The sequence below is a fragment of the Rhinolophus ferrumequinum genome, chromosome 10 (genome assembly GCF_004115265.2).
Source record: "Rhinolophus ferrumequinum isolate MPI-CBG mRhiFer1 chromosome 10, mRhiFer1_v1.p, whole genome shotgun sequence".
In the NCBI taxonomy this organism is placed as follows: Eukaryota; Metazoa; Chordata; class Mammalia; order Chiroptera; family Rhinolophidae; genus Rhinolophus; species Rhinolophus ferrumequinum.
Genome location: NC_046293.1, coordinates 82,113,264 through 82,130,159, shown reverse-complemented (window position 1 = coordinate 82,130,159; position 16,896 = coordinate 82,113,264).

The following is a 16,896-nucleotide window of genomic DNA, read 5'->3' as shown; positions in this document are numbered from 1 at the left end:
AGACCCCATTCAAAATGTGAGAAAGTCAACCCAGAAGGTAAAGAAGAGACATTTGCAAGACCCTGAACAGAAAAATATTGGTATTTGAAATATATAAGTAATAACTATAAACCAAAAAGAAAAACAGAAATAACCCAAGAGAAAAGAACAAATACTGCAAACACACAATTCACAGGAAAAATCATAGTGGCCAAAAAATCTTTACAGATACTCTATCTCACTTGAAATCAAGAAACCACAAATCAAAACCAGAGTGATGAATACTTCAGTATTTTGTAAAAATTAAGAAGCCAGTGTTAGTTTGGAAACTCAGGAGTTTCTTGGGTAACATCTGAAACTGGCCCCCACATATGGAGGGCAAGGAGAAAATGAAGAAAGAGGAAGACCACTCCAGACTGGTAGGTGACAGTTTTGATAAGCAAGTGAACTTATATACAGAAGGCCTGTCTTGGGCAGGCCACTAGATGAACAGATCTCCGTACTTTCCCACAAGAATCTTATAAGTTTATATAGAGGCCTGATCTGGGTTCAGTCACATATACCATCAAAATCATCTCAACAGCACATTGCTCTCTCACGACTGCTCTCTCATCACAGGGGAGGGATGATGAGCCACTGAGCGCGAGGGTCCAGCACACAGGGCAACTGGTGGCCACGTCCTTTCGATGACCTCTTCCAACAGTCTGCATTTCCTAATAGTACAGAGGACACAGAGCAGAAGGAAGCGGAGACTGCTAGGAGAGGCGTAAAATGTTACCATCTCTTGAGAGAGAATGTTGGCTAACGATGTATTTCCTTATCCACCACACCCACTTTAGATACATAATCTAAAACCTCATGCATATTACCCAAGAAGGCAGATAAAAGAATGTACATAGCAACCCTATTTGTAATAGGAAAACCGAGAAACAATCTAATTGCCCATCAACAAAATGGATAAATTATGATATAATCACACGATTGAATACAAATAGCTATGAAAATAAACAAGTTAAAATTTCAACATGGATAACACTCAAAATAATGTTAACTGATAAACCTAAGTTAAAAAAAGAAACAGAAAGTAAAACAGCCAGTATATATGGGATAAGTATATATGTGTCCAAACACGGAGACACGAAGAGTATGAAAACATGCACGGCAATGACAGAATCCAATTCAGGATGGAAGCTACCTCTGCAGGGCTTGGGGCAGTAGGGAACAGTAGTTGGGGAGCAGCGTTATACAATTTACTTCAACTGTGTGGGTATTTTATTTATTTAACTAGGTACTGCTTACAAGACATTATATTATTCCTTATATGCCTGGCCATATGTTTAAGGTTTTATAATTTCTACAAGAGTCTACTGCACTAGACAGGTGAAAGAAGCCAAGCGCCTACACTGTGGTGTAGATCTATGAGTGACAAGAGAAAACTCTTCTTGTGAAGAGCACTTAGAGAAAATCATTACCACTTTGTTGTTCACTTGGGAAGCAAAGAAGAGATTTCTGTCTCAGGATGCCAAGTTGAACCAACACAGGGAGTGTCTGAAGGAGAGCGGATAGCCCTCTGCATCTGTGTGCATACAGATTATCTGGCTGTTGTTACTGAGCTGTTTCACTTTTCTGTTCTTGAGAAAGAGTAACCTCAGTTTCTGGGAAGTTTATCCACAAGGCCTAGTTTCCATGTGTATTTATATTACTGCAGAGTAAAAATCTCCCTATCATTTTGTAGTGGAGTGCAAAAGACCAAATTTGTAAAATGTGGAGTTGGGCTATTGTAAGGTTAAAGAAATGACCATAGTGAGCCTGCTGTGGGGACAGGTGCCAATCTCAAATTGAATTATAATGGGATTCTGGTTATTGCAGTTTCACTTCATCTCATGTTCTAACATGGATTTAGAGAATCATTGCCCATCTGAGCTGCAAAAGACCTCATGAAACACTTTGGCCCAGCCCTTCTCTGTCGGCATGTGAATAACTAAGCCATTCCAGACAGATGTTTTTTTAATGGCTGGCTGCTGAATCTTTTCCAAGTCCTTCATGTTCCACTTAGCCTTATATTGCTTTTCAGTTGAAGAGAGGCTTAGTTGTTTTTTTGTTTTTTGTTGTTTGTTTTTGTTTTTGTTTTCTGACCAGGAGTATCAATTAAATTAAAAAAAAAATTTTTCCTTCTATGTACCACTAGTCTTCATATAGAGAATTGCGATTGAGTTAATATAAATTGTTTGATACAGAGCATGAAATAATACAGTTTATTCTTTTTTTAATGAATAACAATCTTTTAGAAGTTGAGTAATTTAAAATTAAGTTGAACAAAGCATTTTATTGTGGTTAGTAATCATGTAGCGGCAGGGGGCTAGTCAGGATAATAATGAGGAAGGAAGAAATAACATTTCTCTATGTTTAGAACCAATCCAAATCTTGTGGATTTTTAGTTTCAGACCAAATTTAAATTGCCTTTTGGACTTTGTTTACTCTTGGGCAGACATGACTTCCCATTTCTCCAGGGGGAAAAATGCTCTGCACGGTCCTAAAATAGTCTCTTAAGACTTTGGGGATCTTGCTTTTGCTCTTATAAAACATTTTGAGTTGAGAGAATCACAATCATAAAAATAAGTATTAAATTTTGCATCCAACAACATGAACTTTATGAGACTTCACAAAATTTACACCTTCTCAAAAAATGATGAAAGGATTTGGAAAAGAATATTAAGCATACATATGCTACACTTGTAACACATTTGTTTCCCAACTTTTATTATATATTTTAAAAATACTCAGTAATAACAGCCCTTTTTTCACCTTTTTCTAGAAATAGACTGTAAGTACCATGAAGAAAGCGGCATGTCTGTCTTATTCATTAATCCATCTGGGGCTTAGCACAGTGTTGCCTCAGTGTAGGAAATATTGACTTCCTCACTATTGTGAAAACCCTTGGCTATTTTTATCTGTAACAAAGTAGCATTTATTCTTAATATTTATATTATTTTTAACAAATTGTATAGAGACAACTGGACATTCACACACAAAAATTAAGCTGAACTCTGACCTGACAAGTACAAAAATTAACTCAAAATGTATTCAAAGACCTAAAAGTAATAGGTAAAATTATATATCCCCTAGAAGAAAACATTGGTATACATTTTCGTATCATGATTCAGGTAATGACTTCCTTGATATGACATCAAAAGTACCAGCAACCAAAGAAAAGACATTGATAAATTGGAGGTCATCAATAGTAAAAGCTCTCAGGCTTCAAAGAATACCATCATGACAGTGAAAGTCAACTTTAAGTAGTGAAATGTATGGTATAGGTATTGTGTCCTAATGAAGCTATTAAATATATGAAATATGGATCAATTTAGAATGTGGAAGACCTCAACAGTGAAGAATATAAAAAAATTGAAAGTTCTTAAAAATGAAGAACTATACTATACCCATGGACTGGAAGACTGAATATTGTTAAGATATCATATGTTCACTGCTATTTGATATATAGATTCAGTGAGAACTCAAGTAAAAACCTGAGGAAGTTGTTTGTTTGTTTTGGTAGAAATTGCCAAGCTCATTCTACAGTTCTTGGGGAAATGCAGAGGAACTGGAATAGTTAAACAACTTTGAAAACAATAATAAAATTAGAGAACTAAAATGACCTGACTTCAAGACTCATTACAAAGGTACAATAATTAAAACAGTGCCGTATTTGCATGTTTCTAGATAGAACAAAGTCCAGAAGTAGACTCATAAAAATATAGCCACTTTATTTTTGAAATGGTGTACAGGGAATTTCCTGGAGAAAGTATTGACTTTTCAACAAAGTATTGGAAAAATTGGATATCAATATGAAAAACAAACAAACAAACAAAAAGTTTGATCCATACCTGGCATGTTATATGGAAATTAAATTTGATAATTGACCTAAAATTATAAAGCGTTAGAAGAAAATGTAGGATATGGTATCAAAAGCATGATCCATAAGAGAAAAACTAGAACTTCCAAAAGTATGTTGAATAAAAGTGGTGAAAGGGGGCATCCAGGTCTAGTTCCTGATCTTAAGGAGATTTTCGGCTTTTCCCAGCTAAGTATGATTTTAGCTATGGGTTTGTCATATATGGCCTTTATTGTGTTGAGGTATGGTTTTTCTATTCCCACTTTGCTGAGAGTTTTTATCATAAATGGATGCTGGATTTTGTCAAATGCTTTTTCTGTATTAATTGATATAATCTTATGATTTTTATCCTTTTTGTTTATATGGTGTATCACTTTAACTGCTTTACAGATATTGAACCAACCTTGCATCCCCAGAATAAATCCCACTTAATCATAGTGTACAATCTTTGAACGTATTGCTGAGTACCCTTTGCTAAGATTTTGTTGAGGATTTTTGCATCTGTGTTCATCAGGGATATCGGCCTATAATTTTTTTGTAATGGCTTTGTCTGGTTTTGGAATCACGCAATGGTGGCCTTGTAAAGTGAGGTTGAGATCCTCTCCTTCTCTTGAATTTTCTGAAACAGTTTGAGAAAGATAGGTGTTAATTCTTAGAATACTTGGTAAAATATACCTGTGAAGTCATTGGTCCAGAACTTTTGTTTGTTGGGAGTTTTTTATTACAAATTCATTTTTCATTAGTAGTTATCAGTTAGTTCAGATTTTCTATTTCTTCTTGATTCAGTCTTGGAAGATTGTGTATTTCTAAGAATTGATCTATTTCTTCCAGTTTGTTCATTTTGCCAGCATATAACTGTGTGTAATATTTTCTTATAGTCCTTTGTATTTCTGTGGTGTCAGTTGTGGCTTCTCTTTTATTTCTGATTTTATTTATTTGGGTCGTCTCTCTTTTTTTCTTGATAAGACTGGTTAAACGTTTATCAATTTTTTGTTTATCTTTGTTACCTTTTGTAGTTTTTTTAGACTCTAATTTGTATATTTCCACTCTAGTCTTTATTATTTCCTTCATTCTACAAACTTTGGGTTTTATTCGCTATTCTTTTACTAGTTCCTTTAAGTGCAAGGTTAAACTGTTTATTTGAGATATTTCCTGTTTCTTGAGGCAGGACTGTATTGCTATAATTTCCCTCTGAGGACTGCTTTCACTGTGTCCCACATATTTTGGGTCCTTGTGTTTTCATTTTCATTTGTCTCAAGGTATCTTTTGATATCTTCCTTATCTTATTGCTGACCCATTCATTATTTAGTAATGTGTTTGTGTGTCTTTTAGTGTTCTTCATATGATTGATTTCTAATGTCATACCATTATGGTCAAAGAAAAAGTTTGATGTGATTTCACTCTTGTTAAATTTATTGAGATTTGTTTTGTGGCATAACATGTGGTCTACCTTGGAAATACTCCATGCGCACCTGAAAAGAATGTATATTCTGCTTCATTAGGGTGGAATACTCTAAAAATACCAATTACATCCATCTGGTCTAGCGTGTAATTTAAGGTTGCTGTTCCCTTATTGATTCTCTGTCTGGAAGATCTATCCATTGGTGTCAAAGTGATGTTAAAATCCCCTATTATGATTGTATTACTGTCAACCTCTTCCTTTATGTCACTCAATATTTGTTTAATATATTTAGGTGCTCCTATCTTGGATGCATAAATGTTTACAAGGGTTATAACCTATTGTTGGATGGATCCTTTCATCATTATGTAATGACCCTCTTTGTCACTTATTATAGCTTTTCTTTTAAAGGCTATTTTGTCTGAAAGAAGGATTGCTACTCCCCATTTCTTTTTTCATTTGAATGAAATGAAATATCATTTTTTATTCTTTTTCACTTTCAGTCTGTGTGTGTCTTTTGATCTGAACTGGGTCTCTTGCAGACAGCATATGTATTGGCCTTGTTTTCTTTTCCATTCAGCTACCCTATGCCTTTTGATTTGAGCATTTAATCCATTTACATTTAAAGTGATTACTGATAGATACATAGTTTTATTTATATGCCATTATTTATTCATACTTATTTATTCATACTTATGCCTTTTATTTATATGGCATATTTATATGCCATTTTATTATTCATACTTATGTTTGTATTTTCCCCCTTCTTCTTCTTAAAGAAATCCCTTTGACATTTCTTGCATACTGGTTTTATGGTCATGAACTCCTTTAGCTTTTTCTTGTCTGGGAGGTTCTTTCTCACCTTCAATTTTAATTTATAGTCTTGTGGGGGTAGTTTTGGCTGTAAGCCCTTGATTTTCAAGGCCTTTCAATAATTTGTGCCAATTCCTCCTTGCCTGCAAAGTTTTTGTTGAGATATCAGCTGACAATCTTATGAGAGCTGCCTTATAAGTAACTAGTTGCCTTTCTGTTTCTACTTTTAGGATTCTCTCTTTGTCTTTAACCTTTGCCATTTTAATTATAATGTGTCTTGGTATGGGCCTCTTTGGGTTCATATTGCTTGGGACTCTCTGGGTTTCCTGAACTTGTATATCTGTTTTCTTTGCCGGGTTAGGAAAGTTTGCCATCATTATTTCTTCAAATATGTTCTCAGTCTCTTGTTTTCTCTCTTCTCCTTCTGACACACCTGTGATGTGAACATTTTTATGCTTGATGTTGTCCCAGAGGTCTCTTAAATTACCTTCATTTCATGTGATTCATGTTTCTTTCTGCTGTTCCAATTGGGTGTTTTCTGCTACCTGTCTTCTAAATTGCTGATTCGGTCCTCTCCTTCATCTTGTCTGATGGTGATTCTTCATTTCTAGTGCATTCTTCTAGTGCATTCTTTATTTCAGTTACTGCATTCTTCATTTCTGACTTGTTCTTTTTTATGGTTTCTATGCCATTTTGTATGCTCACTATATCTTTGTTGAAGTTTTCACTGACTTAATCTATTCTTTCCCTAAGCTCATCAAGCATCCCTATAACAATTGTTCTGAACTTTGTATCTGGTAAGATGCTTGCCTCCATTTTGTTTAGTTCTTTTTCTGGAGATTTCTACTCTTCTTTCCTGTGGGACATATTTATTTGTTTCCTTATTCTGGCTGTCTCTGTTTGTTTCCATGTATTAGATAGATCTGCTACATCTCCAAGTCTTGACCAGGTGCCTTATGTAGTAGTTGCCCTCTGGGGCCCAGCAGCACAGTCTCATCATCTGCAGTAGGTGTTCCAGGAGTGTCTCCTGTATGGGTTGTGTATACTCTCCTGTTATAGTCGCACCTTGATTGTTATTGGCACATCAGTGCTGATGGGATTCACTCTCAGGCTGAATGGCTGTGGGGTTTAGCCACATTTATAGCTTATGGGATGCTGTGAGGGAATTTATCTCACAGAACAGAATTAACTTCCAGAGGTCTCTGGTGCCTGCTGAGACTGTCCTTTCGTTGTACTGCTTTTGGGCTAATTGTGTGGTGCTCTGCTGTGGTATGACGCTGACTTTCAGGTATGATGGTTGCAGGGCCTCTTGGGAGGGGCTCTGTGCAGGCCCAGGTCAGCCACTGCCTTTGATCAGCCAGGGACTACCTGGTACAGGTTACAAAGCAACATGTGGTTGGTCACTGCCTGTACTGGACCTGGAGGTCTGTGGGAGAGTCCATGCTATGAACTGAGGATGGTTGTCACCAGTACTGGGCCAGAGGTAGCTCTGCAAAAAACTTAGGACACCTCAAGGACTGCTGCCACCTGCTGGCTCCCCTAAGACTCAACGACTGATAGAACTTTTTGCAGTATGCTAGTTGGGTGATCTGGGTCTCAGGGAGTCAACAGAGTCAGATGAGTGGCATTCAACATGTTAATATAGATGCCAGTACTGAGCCTGGCAACTCAGCAAAAGTTTCAGAGCACACCAAGGCCAGTTGCTTCACACCTGAAGTCCATGGACGCCCCCCACACCCAAGATTGTCTAAGAAAAAGTGCACCATGGGCAGGGTTGGCTGTTGGCCAAAAAGTGCTTTCTGCACTACGTGAGTTGGGTCGGGCTGGGTCCCATGGACTCACCAAGGTATAGTGAGCAGAGTTCACCAGGTCAATTGAGATTCAGACTTGGCTGTGTTGGGGAGGGTTCAACACAGGAAAGATGGCTCCACAGAAAGAAGACCTCAAACAAGGAAAAGGCGACTGTCCCTCCAATACTTGCTATGAAGCTACACAACTCAGTCTCTCCCCGTATGTCTTTGACTTCTCCTGAGTCACCATACCTCCGCTGGTGCCCAGGTGAGTGCCTCTGAGTAAGTGAGTCTGTGAGTGGGCCCTTTAAGACAATATCTGGGTTTACCGCAGACTTCTGTATCACTCAGAAGGCTGGAATCCCCACTATTTTTCACAGCCAGATGTCTAGGGGCTCCTTTTCCTGGCACTGGTACTCTGGGCTTGGGAGATCACTGTGGGGCTGGGATCCCTCTCTGCTCTGTGGGGGGACCTCCCCAGCTAAAATATCCTTCCTGATTCTCAACCACCATATGCAGGTGTGGGGCCAGCCTGTTTCACCTCTCTGCCTCTCCTACCAGTCTTGAAGTGGCTTCTTCCTTATAACCTTATTTATAAAACTTCTGTTCAGATGGAAGTTCAGATGGTTCTCCAGGTTGACTGTTCTATAATTTAGTTGTAGTTTTAATGTGGTCACAGGAGGAGGCAAGCACATTGTTTATCTACTCTCCCATCTTGGATCCTCTCCCATATATGAAGTTTAAATACCTGGAAAATTCACTCAGGTTATAGAATTATAATATAATCTTTATAGTTGATTACTGAAATGGAATGTGTCACAAAGAAACTTTCATAGTTCATGGGAAGATTTTTATAATATCTTTAATTGTTCCAATTTAAATGTCATATGGTTAAAAACCTGTAAGGTGTTCTAAATACTCTTTTAAGGATCCTAGAATACACAGAAAAATTATGAAAATTTCAATACCAACAGTTAAGATTATTAGATAATGAATTACAAGACCTGGAGAAAATTTTCATCAGCTCTAAACCAATGATACTGAATTGAGAAAATCAATCTGTAGTTTATCAGACCTTTATGCCTGAAATAGTGTAAACATGACCCTTCCTAAAAAATTACTATTTTTCTCCCTAATGTCTATTCATCTTTGGTTAAAAAAAACAATTCAAGGATTACTGCTAATAAGGATATTAGATGCTTGTAAAGGAACAACTAACCCATTAGTATCAGACTTTTTCCATTATTAACATAAATTTTAGAGCTGAAAAGTCTATAACCTGAATTTTAATCCAAGTTAAGTTGGAATTTATATGGAATTATAAAAAAATACATAATCTAAAATAAGTAAATCCTCAAAAATTATGACATCCACATATTCATCTTGAAAACAATTACTGTATGAAACACACTACAAATTAATGTGTCACATTAGGAACTCAAAAGAAGCAAGTTTTAATAAGAAGAGTTGGTGGCTTACCAATTTAATTCACGAGATAAACAGAGAGTTAAACCTAAGAAAATATTTATGGATATTGTTACAAAGTCAACCATTATCAAAAAAGTCATTAACTGCAAAAACTTTATGATAAAATAATAATTTTAAAATAAGTAATTTTTAAGTACTATAATAAAAATGAAGTATTTGTACAGGTGTGTGCACACTTACATTGTGTGTGCACATGTGAATATACGTGTGTTACACGTATAGAGAAAGAGAGGTATATTTCAAGAGGTGTATTTCTCAAGAGAGGTGAGAAAGTTAAGGAACATCTACTTTATCAACTTACACAGAAGTAATCTAATATACTTGGATGGGAAAATTCAATGAGTATACACAGACAAGTAAAATTTCCTCCTCAAAGGAGAAAATATATGAAACAAAGAAATGAGAATTTTTACCTTTAAAAAGAAAGCTTTCAATTAAAGAAAAATTGTAAAGCAATCCCTGGACCTTTATTTTTTTCAGATGAAGTATAATTATAGGGCCCCATCTGCCAGAAGATTAAGGTGAACATTAAGGGCTCAATTCAGGACACTTGTTGCTATGCATTTTTTTTCTTCATGGATTACATCTTCTCTATGCTTCTTGAAACACAAGATACAACAAAATGAGAGCTTTGTCATATTTATTAGAAATCCTATCTTTATCATTTTGAAATATAAAATATGGATAGGATTTATATGTATGCCAAGTTTTGTGAAAAATGTTTTTGATAATACATAATGTCATAGAATATGAATAATGTAAGGTAAAATAAAAGCTCCTAAGTTACTCCTGTGTGCTTTAAATATACAATAATTTCACAGAAATTTATAGTCTTTTCCTTCTTTCTGACTTCCCCTGGGTATTTCCAAAGAATATATAACCCAAATATTATTTCTAAAGTTGATGAAGCATTTTATTCTGCTGATTCTCTCCCTCTAAGCTGAATAGATTAAATTTATATTGGCCTCTGGCTCCATTACTGGCCATAACAGGGTACCTACTGATGGGCTATTAGTTTTCCTTCTATAAACAATACTAAAACTGTATGACATACGAAGTAACTATTAGTAGCCATTGAACATTGGGCAGCAAAATACTGAATCTCTGAGAGAAAGGAATCCACTTTATCATTACCGTGGGTCTTTACGTAGGAATAACTTCCTAATGATTGCATAGAAAGCTAGAGACCAACCATAGAACAATGAGCTACTGAACTGAGGAGGAATACATCGGCATTTGTTACTGCTGAAGCAGCTGCAATCGTTGGGAAAGGGCACCATCTCTGGTGCCTTTACTTCATTCTCCATTGTGGCAACACTCTGTGTCACATATTGCTTCTGCAACGGCAATTTCTGTCAAATAAAAACATCACAGTGTGTCCTGATCCACCTTAGTCACCGGATCTGCAACCTGGCGACTTCTGGTCTTCCCCAAAGTCAAAATGACAATGAAAGGTAAACATTTTGAATAGATTCAGGATATTGAGGCAGCCACAATAGCGCAACTAAAGACACTCATGAAAGAGGACTTGCAGAACTGCTTCAGAAAGTGGCAAGAATGATGGGATTTGTCTTCAAAGAGAGGGGGAGTGTTTTGAGGGGAATTAATGGCAATGTGTCTTTTACTGTAATAATGTATTTTAATTTAAACATTCACCATAATTTTGATCACACCTCATACACCGAATAAAATGGAGTTTACCCAAGATTACAAGGTTGATTTAACATTTTAACATTAACCTAAATTATTATACAAACAGATTACAAGACAAAAAAACTTTTATTATCTCAGTAGATGGAAGAAAATACATTTAAGAAAAGTAGCATTTCATGAGAAAAACTTTTTGAAAACTAGAAACAAAAGGAAACTTCTGCAAAATGATAACAGGCATGTAATAAAAACTTATGGCTAACATTATACTTAAAGAAGAACTATTGAATATTTTCCTTTTATGATAGGAAACTAGGCATCTCTACTCCTCAGTATTTAGTTAACAAAAATAGAAAGTCAGACCCACAAAAGCTCATGAGCATTAATGTTTATGGCAACTTTATTTATATTGGCCCCAAACTGGAAAACAACCTAAAGGCCCATCAATAGGAAAATGGATGAAAGATATTGTGATATACTCATAAAATGGAAAACTACCCATCAATAAAAAGCAATTAGCTACTGATAACAACATGGATGGATCTCAAAAGCATTATGCTAAATGAAAGACGACAGATACAAAAGAAGTATATTTTTGTATGACTTCCTGTAAATGACATTCTGAGACAGCTAAAGCTAATCCATAGTGACAGAAAGTAGTTCAATGGTTGCCTAGTGACAAGGATGAGGGCAGATTGATTGCAAAGTGGGAATTTTCCAGCGGGAATTTTCCTGTGGGATGGAAATGTGTATCTTGACTAGAGAGTGATTACATGGAGTTATACATTTGTCAAAACTAACTCAGCTCTACACTAAAAATGAATGTCTTACATTGTAAGTAAATTATACCTGCATAAAGTTAACTATCAAAAAGAAATATAAGACTGGTGCCTCTTGAAATTTTTGAATTCAAACATAATAACTTGGTTGGTTTTATGTTGAGACAATTATCATCAAAGAAACAGAGCTGCAATAATACTTCATTACCTAGTAACTTATGGAAAGATCTTTGGGTCAGGCAGAAGCGGGCTCTGTTCTGTTCTACAAGTAATTATTGGGTATCTGTAATCTGTCTGGAGCCATGAAGGAAATGCAGGACATAATAACACACAGGACACTGTGTCCCCAGAAACTTTGAGTCAAATGAAGAGCTAGGACACTAGGACATTCAGCAAGCAATTTAAACTTACTAAGTTGCAATTTCCACATATTCAACTAAAGATATTAACACCTATTCCACAATGATTCTTTAGGGTAAAATAAGTAAAAGTAACTTAAATCAATAGTCCTAGAAAGTAATACAGGCTCAATAAATTGTAGTTTGAAAAATCAGTAGAAAAATAAAAGCAAATAACTTTAAGTCCCTATGACAAAATGAAGAATAAAATTTTATTTTCAAATGATAAAATAGGGTGAAAACAATGATACAAAATATATGATAAGAAACACTGGTCCAAATAGATGAGACATATTCTTAAAAACTTCCAAAGAACAGATTATCATGCTATATATACTTGTAGAGAGTATAAAATGTTAGACATTTACTAATTCATTTTACTAAGCTGGTGTGACTCTGACACTAAAACCTGACTAGCTTACAAAAGAGTAAACTATGGTGTACATTGACTTATAAACATACATATATTTATTCTAAATAAATTATTAGTAAGCCAGTATCAACAGTATATTAATACAGCATAAGTGAAAGTGTATTCCAGGAATACAAGGAAAGTTCAACATTAGAAAATCCATTAATGCTTTTCTTGACATTAATAATTTAAAGAAGGAAAATAACTTACGATCATCTCTAAGGATTCCAAAAAAGCACAGGATAAAATTCAACATCCATTTTGATTTTTAAAAGCTTTTAGTAAATTAGAAATTAAAGATTACTTTATAACCACTACTTTCAATGATAAAATTTCATGCTTAGAAAACTTGAGAAAATCACTTGATAAATATCCAGAATACAGAGTACTTCAGTACAAATGTTTGTGTATGATATATATATATATATATATATATATATATATATATATATATATATATAAATCATTAGTTATCCTTTGTGAAAGCTATTTCTTATCAGAAAAAAAATGTGTAAAGGCCCAAGATATGAATGACCTAAGAATAAACAATAACATTTTCTGGGACCTATATGAAGAAAATTGAAAAAACTTCATTTAGAAACTTGAAAGAAATACAAAAAAAGAGAAAAATAATATTACAATGCTGAATATTTTCCAAATTAATTGTTCCTCCTCAAATTGTGATTGTTTATCATGTACTACCTACTAATTTCTAACACTGTTTTCTAGCATTGTTTTCTATTTATTTCAAAGGAAGCATCTATGTAGCTTTTGAAACTAAGCACACATTTTTCTCCTTCCTAAACTGTTCATTAAAGTCTCCATTATTCTGTCCTCTGGCCTTACACAGCTCTTTCTACAGACATCTTAATTTGTTCATATTTGTTGGGTACCATTTTACACCCCTCTTACTCTCTGTTCACAGAAGTGGTTAACTGAGCCTAGAATATAGTAGGTATGGATATTTCAATATATGTTTTTGCTGATGAAATATTTAGCAGCTAAATCCATATAAAAGCTTTCTGGATTATTGTTAGTGGACACAGTTTCCCATTTCAATAATTTCTGGAAATATTTAAAGTACAAAACAAACTACACTATATATAGCTAAAAGAGTTTTCAATGCATATATTCAATATTAAATGTGCATATATCTTACACAGAGAATCGTTGAGTGATCACCAGATTCAAAATACACTCATCTGGCCTATCTATAAAGCCCCAAACATGTATACCAATTCATGCTTCAGTTTCCCTTGTAATGGAATTCAACAGACCCTTTTATTTTCTCTTCACAAAACTTCTAATCTCTCAGTGCTTATGTTTAATTTCTGTATGTGCTGCCTTCTGAGAATGCTATTCCATCTTCGTTTGCCCACATCTGATTTCACATGAATCTATGGTAGACAACCTTTCACATGTTGAAACCTCCCACCTCAGGCTTCTCTGCTCCTCTACCTGAAGGACTTCTCTGACACCAGGGAGCTTGTTGCAGATGCACCTGAAGGGCCCGAGGTCAACCACAAAGCAATGCCCCAGCCCTTCTCAGACTTCCAAGGGACAACTCTAAAGCGGGTTCCACGTGGTTTCTCAGCTCTCATCTGTACATCACTGCACTTGGTAATAGCTTTTCTCCCTTCCTTCTCATTTCTCCCATTTCGTACCAGGTGCTTTGTAGGATTAGCTTCTCAATAAATACACTGCTCCAAAGTCCTTGATTTGGGTCTGCTTTGGGGAGACCCAAAACTAAGCTTTGCTTTTAGGGAGGGACTAAGGGGATAGTTCATTTTGCAGGAGGTTACACTTTCTTTGCTTTGTCGCTAGCATATTCCAATAAATCCTATTGATTTATCTTGCTTAGTTCTCTGAAGGCCTTTGCCTCCTTTTCAATCATTTTCCCTGTTATTGGTACTATCATTTTCTATATTTATATAAAGAGTACAAATCATATAAAAATAAATATTAAATTAAAAAAGAGAAAAGAGTGGAAGAGCAAGATGAAAGACAAAGGAATCTCTTCTCTATTCTCTCTCTTAGTTTTGCAGTAGTATCACCTCAAAGACATCCTTGAATAACCTAAGTTTAGCTTTTATAAGCCTAATTGGAATGTATTATATTAAATCCATTTAAAACAAAAAGCTAAAGATAGACAAGTACATTTATGTTAACCAACTTTCCACCTATACATCGCCTATAGCACTTTAAGGAGCTATATTTGACTTATATCAGAGAAGAAGAAAAATAAAGTCTAAAGTCCTCACATTTTATATATAGAGATATATGTGTATGCATGTACCTTCACAGAAAAATTTCAAAGGCTAAGTTCAAGAATCAGTCTATTATTGTGCTGGCCTGCTTTGAGGCATCGTGCCATATGTAATGATGAATTTTTATAGATAATCTATAATCTCAGAAGAATTTCATCCAAAGTATTTTAAAATCTATGCCACTAAATTTTGCATTTGGTTAAAATGCACATTTCTGAATGGCATCAAAAATTACCTATTGATTTACATTTCAATGGCAATCATAGAAACAATATTTCTAACTCTATGTTCTTGAAGGTTCTTTGACAGTTTCCTCAATTTTTCATATCATTGAATATTTCTTGCTTTTGCCCAGTCAATTAATATTGACAATTTGTCAACAATAGACTTCTTACTGTTATAAATGCTTCCACTATTTGGCAGAACTTAATACAACTACTGTTTCTAAGAATTAAACTTGCCTCAACAATTATGAGTAGGAAACTACTCTTTCTGAAGTTTACAATGTCCTTTCAACCCAGAATTTGGAATTTTTCTTTGGCATTCAAAAATATTACAGAGTAAACTTAAAGGTTTTATATTTTCTCATAAATGGTCATCTACTTTGAAAATTTTCTACTTGAATTGATCATCAGGTAAATGAATAGAATAAGTATAATTGTAAAAAAAAAAACAACTAGAACAACTTGACTAATTGTTTCGGGAGAACAGAAAATATGTTTAATTATATTAGTAAATTTTTACAATCATGGACTTTAACATTTCACTAAAATTTGGATGAACTATTTTGCAGCTTCAGCAGATTATATTTGTTCAATTACTTTTTTCTGAATCGTAGTATCCGCTGAGTATTTAGTCTGATAAGTCTTCTAAAAAAATGTGACCAATAAAATGTCTCAAGTTCAGAAAGTTTTTATTATTAGTATTTTCTACATAACTCCTAATAAAAGAGCATCAATATGTGAGAAGCTGGAAAATTAGCAGACATTATAATATAAACAGAACTGTACTGAAGGAAAGAGAATCTTCTCTTGGTTTTCTCTTATATCAAACCATTTATCTCTCCTGTGAAGTTTTTTGGTGTGTGTGTGTGAGGGCTGGTCTCATGGGTCTCCTCTTTTCTTACATCCTCTTAGCACGATGTGAAGATGACAGCCTCCATCCTAGGAAGGCAACTAGATCAAAGTAGTATTTCAAAAGAGAAAAATATCAAAAGGGAGACTTATTAAAACTCTGTTTTGTCTTATTAAAAAGAGGACTTCGTTTTTTGTATTATTTATTATCATCCTTCACCTGTAGTTATAGTATTACATAATATTCTGAAAGTCAAGAGTAGGGCATGGATTTAAACAGACAAGTAAGTATGAGACTATTTAGCCTGAGTCGAACACTGCTTTGAGGTAAAGGCTGTAAAAGAAGTACAGCCTGGCTCATCAAAGCAGGAGACCACATAAAAATTGGGAGTCAAAGCCAAAGCCAGTGGGCAATGTTCTAAAAAAGCCATTTGTCAGAATTGACTATAGACCTTTTTAAAAACCCAGAATCTTCAGTTTGACCTAGTGAATTAGATTCTGAGAATTGGGCTTGGGCAGTTGGATTCTTTATAACTCTACAGATGATTCAGGTGTAGAGCCAGCATGAAGATAACGGGTCTAACTTATGATAAAGAATGTACATTTTCATTAAATAGCATTTCCTCATGAGTTCCTCACAAAAATTCCTACATGAATCTTCCGTGAACATGATATGATGGTCAGTGTCTGAGAGAAATTCCATGATAAAACAAAATCAAATTTCGATAAGCTTTTGTACAATTGAGTAACTTTTCATATCTGCATAGAATTAGCCTGGATATGATATAACAAGGTGTGAATACTAGATAATGTAACTAACCTCACTGATCCATTTGCAAAATATAAAAAGATGAATAAAGGAACTCTAGGGCAGCATGTAACTTTAAATTACATTACATTTTCTATGTATGCTTTAATGTAATAGTTGCATTACTTTTTAACAAGGTGTAAATTAG